The sequence below is a fragment of the Aphelocoma coerulescens genome, chromosome 5, assembly GCF_041296385.1.
Source record: "Aphelocoma coerulescens isolate FSJ_1873_10779 chromosome 5, UR_Acoe_1.0, whole genome shotgun sequence".
Classification (NCBI taxonomy): Eukaryota; Metazoa; Chordata; class Aves; order Passeriformes; family Corvidae; genus Aphelocoma; species Aphelocoma coerulescens.
The window spans coordinates 2,530,644-2,538,497 of record NC_091019.1 but is presented as its reverse complement, the minus strand read 5'-3'; the positions used below and the strand labels follow the sequence as shown (position 1 = coordinate 2,538,497).

Below are 7,854 nucleotides of genomic sequence, written 5' to 3'. Positions count from 1 at the left end.
CAAATGTTTTCCCCAGCCAGAGCTCGGAGCCAGCCCAGTGGGAAGAGGTTTAATGGCCATTTTCCCACTCCCTCGGGGCAGCAGCACTGGAGCACTCGCACCCAGCCGTGCCCGAGGTGCCGAGTACTGGCAGGAGGCAAAGCCGGGGACGGGGCAGTAGGAGCTTGCAGTGCTCCTGGAATCGCAGAGCTGGAGCTGTGGGTTAGAACTCCCAGGAGCTGCTGCCTCACTCAAACCTCGTTTCAAGCTCAGCATCCCTCCTGCTCCCTTGGAATGATTGTTGCTTCTGTTGTTGCTCTTTCCCAATACATTGTGATTATTATTGTGAATTCCTGCTCCATTTCTTCCATAGCCCTTTGCTTCCCAGAGGTGGTGCTTTAGGCAAGCCCCTCCAGCCTGGGAAGGTGCTTTTGGCTCCGGCCTCATTCCCAGTCCCCATGAGCAGCTGGACCTGTGCTGTCCCCAGCAGGTGCCTTTCCTTCCTTCCCTGCTGTGCTTTGGCTTTTTGAGGGCTCGCTGGGGGGCTGAGGGAGAAGTTCTTTGTTATTCCAGGGCAGCATAAGCCCTGATCCCACTAAAAGCAGGAGGAATCATTTCATCCTTGTTTTTGGATACACCTTTGGTGTTTTCTCTCTTTTGCTGACACTGTGTGGTGAAGCAGCAGCTCCCTGGAATAATTTTTATTTGTGAAGCAATGAATTCCCTGCTGGAATCCCAGTCACAGCCCCCCAGATCAATGTGCAGTTTAAGGCCTTACACCCTGACCAGGACAAGTTCCTGTCCTGAGACATGGAAAACAGGGGAAAACTCAGACTGGATTGGAGCCAGAATCCAGAATGGGGAAAGTGAGGCAGCGTGCTTGGCACAGGCTGGGGCTGGTACAGGGGGTGTTCCCTGTTGGATGACACCTGTGTGGAGCAGATCCTTCTCTTCCTTTGTCCAAAGTCTGATGGCAAAGGAGTGAAGAACCCACAAGTGGGGCCTGGAAGGAAAATGGTTATGTTCAAATTAGGCAAAGACTGCACTAAGAAAAAATTGACATCCTTTTTATGTATGAAAGAAAGTAGGGGAAAAATGTTGAAAAAGAGCTCTTTTATTTGGTGCCACCTCTCATTTGTTATGGATAAAACCCTCTAGTGAGCAATCAGAACAGGAGTGGGAAAGCCAGGAGCCTTTGACTTCCACAGTGGACTTAATTTCCATGCTTAATTTCAACAATTTCTTCTCTCTCTCAGGACAGGAAAACCCACTTAACCCCTCCCATCTTTGCCAAAAGCTTTGGTGTTTGAGCAGCCAAACCCAAGGGGCTCTGGCCCCACCAGCCTGTACTGGAGGGCCCCTGGTCCTGCCCGTGGTGTGGGATGAATCCCCAATTGTCCCCAGAGGGGGCTGCCCTGGTCCCTGCAGTGCCCAGCACCTGAGACACAGAGAGAGCCCTGTCCAAAGGGGCCTTTGGCACCTTGTCAGGAATGTGGCAGCAGCCCCAGGAGCAGGCTGGAGGTGAGACCTGGGGCTGTGTTTGAGCCTGACCAGCTCAGCTCAGTGTTTACCTGTGGGGGGAGCTTGGCCCCCCACGCTGAGTTGAAGCGGGATCAGGGTGACAGATGCTGCATTTTGGGCACCCTGAGAGTTTCTCTTCCCCCTGGAGCTTTCCTGCAGGGATGGGGCAGGGCAGGGAGCAGAATTAACCCTGCACCTCCCGTGGGCACTGCTGGCCTTTGTCTCTCTGTTGTGCCATCAGCCTGGGGGAATTTGCTGCTGCCGCTGCCACCCCACCTGGGGGCTGCGTGCTCCTGGCAGCCCTTCCCAGCCCCACACCCGAGCTCCAGCGGTGCCTCCGGGCTGTGTTGGGAGCGTTTGCTGGGAATGGGCCTCATCCCTGGAGTATCCTTTCCTTCCAGAGTGGATGGACAGAGCTGCTGGGCTTGTCAGCTTCAGAGTTTGATTGCAAAAGTCACTGCAGGGAAGAATGACAAGGAGGTTTGTCAGAGTGGTGCTGTCAGACCCCACCTGCCAGTCTGTGCTTTGGGTTGGAGGTTGTTGTGTATTGGCCCTGCAGGCAAGGAATGTCCCCTTCCCACCTCAGCCCAGCAGACCCCAGGGGCTCTTCCTGGAGTACTGATTCTTTGCTTCCCTTTGGGATAACTTAATCTGCACCCTTCCATGAGCAATTCCTTGGCTTCTCCTGGAGAAAACCCCACGGCAGAGGCAGTCTGCAAAGGAGCCCAGAGCTGTGCTTGGAGCAGAGAGTGCTGAGAGCTGCGGGTGCCTCTGCTCCCCCAGGCTGGCAATATCCCCATGGAACAGACTGGGCAAATGGCATTAGAGGGAGCACAATCCCTTCAGGGAAGGGGTTTTCTCCTGTGCAGATCAGGCACGGGGCAGGAAGGGAACTTTGGAAATCGGCTGATTTCCCCCAGAAAGCATCACTCACATCAGCATGGATGACATGACCTGTGCCCACCGCTCACCATGCACCCGGCCAGAATCAAGAGCAAAGGTTGGTTTGGGTGTGAGCACTTGAAATAACTTGGAAAGAGAAGAAATCACCTTTTGCTGTTTCTTTCTTTCTTGCAGATGCTGGGGTTGCCTCTGTGGACATGTGCTGAGCTCTCCCTGCAGGGGACTGTCAGGCCTTAACAGCTGTGAGGTTGTGTTCTTCTCAGTGGGGAACTGGAAATAATTATTAATTAATTAATTAATTGCAGAAATGTTTTCTGAACCTTTCCCCTTTCCTGGTAGATCTTCTCTCTCTGCCTCTGAAATTACAGCTGTTCCCTGGTGTCATTGGCCCTGCCTGAATTCCTTGCAGCTCCTCACTGGGAAAATCTGGGATAACTTAGAGGGGACAGAGGAGACATTTTCAGCTGAAAACCTGGGGTGGCTGAGGGGGGACACAAGAATTGTTTGTGTAGGAAAATGGGAGGGGATGTCGAGGGGAGCGAGGTGGCATTTTTGAGGGAAAAGCTGAGGTGATGTTTAGGGGAGAGATCACTCATTTTTGGGGCAGAAAAGAGTTAATATTTTACAGGAAGGAAAATTTGGGGGGTAAAACTTGATGTAATCTGTAGGGGACAGAATGAATATTTTGGTGTAAAAATGAGGTACTGAGTAGTAGACAAATAAGGAAAATTTTGGAGGCAAAACTTGACAAAATCTCAAGAGCAGAGAAGGAACACTTTGAGGGAAAAATGAGGTGATGAGTACTGAGCATGTGGGGAAAATTTGGGGGCTAAATCTGAGCTAATCTCTAGGGGAGAGCATGAACACACTGAGGTAACATGAGGGAATCAGTTGTGGGCAGGTAGGGAAATGTGTGTAAAAATAACATTAAATAAGCTGTAGAAAGAACATTTTGAGGTAAAAATGAGGTAATCAGTAGTAGACAGATGGAAAACTTTGGGGGTAAATCTTGATAGAAGCTACATGGTAGAAAGTAAATAAATATTGAAGGAAGAATGAGGGAATCAGTAGTGGACAGGTAGGGGAATTTTGGGGGGTAAAACTTGAAATAATCTAAATGTTGAGAATGAGTATTTTGAGGTAAAAATGAGGTAATAAGTTGTGGACAGTTAAGGAAAATTTTGGGGGTTAAACTTGAGGTAATCTCTAGGGAGAGTGTGACCACTGACATAAACTGAGGCAGTCACTGGGGCGAGGCAAGGAAATTTGGGGTATAAAACTTGGGAAGATCTGTAGGGCAGAGAATGAACATATTGAGGAAGCAATGAGGTGATCAGTAGCCAACATTAGGTAGAATTTGGAGGGCAAACCCTGAGGTAATTATGTAGGAACAGTAAGTGTTTTTGAGAAAAAATCTGACCTAATTTGTAGAGGACAGAACTAATATTTTGGGGATAAGACAGACAGAACCTGCGTGGTTTTGGTTTTACAATCTAGTCAGTGTACAGGGGACAAAATAAACATTTTGGTCATAAAATCCAAGTTCATCTGTAGAAGAAAGAACTATTTTGAGCTAAAAAGGAGGTGATCAGAATTGGGCAGGTAGGGAAAATTGAGGGGGTAAAATGTGAGGTCATCCCTAGGAGAGAGCAGGAGCATCCTGAGGTAAACTGAGGGAATTGCTGTGGACAGGTGAGTAAATCTGGGGGGTAAAACTTGAGGGAATCTCCATGGTAGAAAAGGAGTATTTGGAGGTAAAAATGAAGTACTCAGTGGTGGAGAGGTACGGAAAATTTTGGGGGTAAAATGTGATGTGATCTGTAACAGAGAGAATGCACTTGATGGGGTAAACTGAGGTAATCACTTATGGACAGGTAGGGAAATTCTGGGGGGTAAAAATTGAAAGCATCTGTAGGGCAAAGAATGAAAATACTGAGGTGGAAATGAGGAAAGAGGTAGTGGACAGGGGGGAAAGTTTTGGGGGCAAATCTTGTGGTAATCTCCAGAGCAGAGAAAGAATGCTTCCTTGTAAAAAATGAGGAACTCAGAAGGAGACAGATGGGGAAATTTTGGGGGTGAAGTCTCAGGTCATCTCAAGGTGAGGGAAGGACTATTTTCAAGTAAACTCAGGACTCACTGTGTCCTCCTTCCTTGGCAGCAGCTGGCAGGGAAGGGAGAAGAGGCCTCGGGCTGGAGAGGGGCAGGAGAAAGGCACTGTGGGCAAAGGGACCTCCCTGGCATCCCCAGGGCACCTGTGCAGAACAGAGGGGACACTTTGGGAGCAAAGGGAGGTGATGGATCGTCCCTTTGGGGGATGCTGGGATTTAGATCATTCTATCCATTTGCCTGCTGACATTTCCCAGCCCAGGGGCTTTGGCTGCCAGGGCAGCACAAAGATTGTTCCCTGTGTGGTGCCCAGATTTGGGGTTTGGCTTTGCTAGTTCACATGAATTCTACCCAAAGCCCTGAATTCCCACTGGAATAGCCTCCCAGTGCCTCCTGGAGCATGGATATTCCCATGCAGAGCTGCCTATTTAACAGCAGGTGTGTCAGGAAGCAGCAGAGCTTCCAGGGAAGCTCACCAGAGTCGGGACAAGGACAGGTTCATGCTCCACAGAATTTGCTGTTTGTAACCCTCATCCCCCAGCCCCCCCAATGTCCCTGGGGGGCACCTGGCAGAGTTCCCTGGAATTCAGCTGCCTGCACCCCCCGAGCTCGGGCTCCAGGTGATGTTTGAAAGCAGGAGAAGGCGCTGGCCGGACGCGCTCCCAGCCCGTGCTGAGGCAGCCCCTGTGCCCCCGGGAGGACTTCTCTCCCTGCAGGAGCTGATTTCATTCCAGAGCCTCAGGAGTGGCCTCTGGAAGTTCTTTTCCCTCAGGAAAGGGATGCACATCCCTGCCTTCAGGGTACCTGCAGTGTGAGCCACCTGGGAAAGCTTTCCATCAGCTGTGCAGTTCCAGCTGGCTCCCCAAAAACTGCCAACTCAATCCAAAGAGATTTCTCTGCCTCTGACCTTTCATTTGAAGGCATCTCTGAGGGCATTGCTTGGCATTTCATTGCTGTGGGGGAAGCTTGCCTTGGCTTTAACGCTGCTGAGGGATGATGTCCTCAGGCTGGAAGGGAAGGCATTTTGGGTGGCTGGGACATAGCTGGCAGGTGTGTGGGAGGTCGGCAGCGGGAATTGCTGTCTGAGCCCCTCTGCAAACAGCCTGTGCCGACATTCCCCGGTGCCAGCTGTTCCTTGGGGTATTTTTGGGGTGTCAGTGGGGTCTGTCGGGGCTGAAGCATCTCCAGGTGCCTGTTCAGAGCAGCCCCTGGCCGAGGGGCCGCGGGCAGCCCTTTATCCATGTCCATCCCAGCGCTGCCCGGGCAGCCCAGTGCCCGTTCCCGGGATGTGTGTTTGGCACGCTGTATGCCACGGGCAGGACACTGCAGGCACAGCTCCTCTCTGCAAATCCAAAGCACAAGAGCTGCTCCTTCCCTTCCTGGGGCTCCCGGCCTTCTCCCTGTCCCCATTCCCTGCCAGCTGGGACACACAGAAGGAGCACCAAGGAACACTCCTGGCAGTGAGCAGGAGTCACTGAGAGCTCTGTGCAGCTCTGGGCCACAAAAGCTGCCCCGGCCTCAGGAGCCACTGTGATTTTGGGTTGTGAACACTCACCTGTGGGAAACACCCCTCTGCAGGCAGGAGCAGCTCTGACACTCTCCAGAAGATCTTTGGCTATGGAGCAAGTGAACCTTCAGGACTTGCCTTGCTCATTTCTCCCTGGAAAGGGACCTGGAACCAGCACCTTCATAGCTGTTGGGTAAATCCTGGAAAGGACAGGAAATCAGGGTTATGGGAAGAGTTTTGTGCTGCCACACAACTGATCACCTGTGTTGTTTCATGATCAGCGGCTGGGGTGTAAAGCAGCATTAACATACAAGAAGGAGCTGTATTTGCAAAGGAATTACCTTGCTGGCACTTGGCATTCCCATCCCACAAAGGACATTGCCAGGAGCTGAGATTGGCTTGGTTGGAGCAGGGTGCTGAGAATGCCCAGGTGTGGGTTCAACCCCCAGATGAGCCATTCACATAAGGGTTCGACTTGGTGCTCCTTGTGTATCCCTTGCCACTCAGGATCTCCTGTGCTCTGGAAATAAACAGTTTCCACTGGACTTTTAAACCCAGAGGTTTTTGCATTGGAGCGTGCAAGCCCCAGAGAAAGCGGGGGAGAGGAAGGAGAGCATCAGGTACCGGCTGAGCGGCCCGAGCGGCACCGAGCCCCGGCCCCAGAGCGGGCGCAGTCAGAGCAGGAGCGGCAGCAGCGGACTCGGCGCCAGCGCCCGGCCCGGGGGAGCGGCTCCTCCCGGCCGCGGCGCTGCAGCCGCGCTCGCTGGGCGGGGGCGCGGCGGGCGGGAGGCCCCCGGGGGAGCGGCCCCGGGGCGGGGGGAGGCGGGCGCTGCTCTGCGCAGGGGGTGCGGCGGCCTCGGCAGCGCCGGGGCCGGGGGAGCTGCGCGTCCCCGCGGGGGCTGCGGGCGGGCCCGGGCCGGGAGCGCCGCCGCTCCGGTTCCGCCCCACGGGGCGGGCGGCGCTGAGGGAGCGGCGGCCTCTGGGGGTGCCGGGGCCAGCACGAGCGGTCCCCGCGCCCCGCCCGCTTCCAGCCGCGATCCAGCGCCTGCTCCGGGGAAGCGCCGCCCGCCCGGCGGGCCCGGCACCGGCACGGCCCCGGCTCCCCGCGGCCGCGGCGGGACGGTACCCGGAGCGCCGGCGGGACCCCAGCCCCGCGCTGGCCGCAGTCGGAGCGGCAGCGCCGGGCTCGGCCCCAGCGCCAATCCCGGAGCGGTTCTTCGCACCCGCGGCGATCCCGGTCCCTAACGCCATCCCAATCCTACCTCAGTTCTCCGGCCCCGGGAGCCACACCCCGCCCGCCGAGGGACAAGCGGCTCGGCCCGGGACCCCCAGCAGACACCGACAGGACCCGAACCCGAATCCCCGGGCCCCGTTCCCGGTCCCACCTCAGCGCCTCGGGCTCGGCGCAGCGCCGGGAGCAGCCCCCGGTGCCGGGCTCCGCTCAGCGCTCCGAACGACGGTCCCGCCGCAGCCCGGGACGAGCAGAAAGAGCATCCACCGCACAAAGCGGAGCGGGCGCGGATCCGCCGGCATTTACGGGCGCGGGCGGGGCGGGGCGGGGCCGGCACAGGTGTGAAGGGCGGGGTCCGCACAGGTGCGCGGGGCCCCAGAGCGGCTGCGCGGGGCGGGGCCGAGGGGATTTAAGCCTCGGGAATCGGCCCCGCCGCCATTTGTTCCCTCGGCGCTCGGTGGGAGAGGTTGCGGCCGGACCGGGCTCTATATCTCTGTCTCTCTATCTCTGTTATTTCTTTTCCTTTATATTTGTGTTTACTTCTCTTCCTCTAACCCTCTCCGTTCTTCCCCCTCTGCCTCCCCTCCCCCACCCCCTACACCCCCCC

The 7,854-nt window shown here is 55.4% G+C and overlaps 1 long non-coding RNA gene across 3 annotated transcripts; it reads right to left on the bottom strand.

The window, feature by feature from the left end:
• Positions 1-2,411: 2,411 nt before the first annotated feature.
• On the bottom strand, positions 2,412-7,509 carry LOC138112113 (uncharacterized). 3 transcript variants are annotated; one of them, XR_011151554.1, is made up of 5 exons: positions 7,402-7,509; positions 6,358-6,536; positions 6,065-6,216; positions 4,541-5,851; positions 2,412-2,673 (listed from the first exon to the last, which is right to left on the bottom strand). It is a non-coding gene; the product is annotated as an uncharacterized lncRNA (long non-coding RNA). The 3 variants fall into 3 exon arrangements; XR_011151553.1 differs by having other exon boundaries at positions 4,541-4,655; XR_011151552.1 differs by having other exon boundaries at positions 4,541-6,216.
• Between the last annotated feature and the right edge of the window lie 345 nt (positions 7,510-7,854).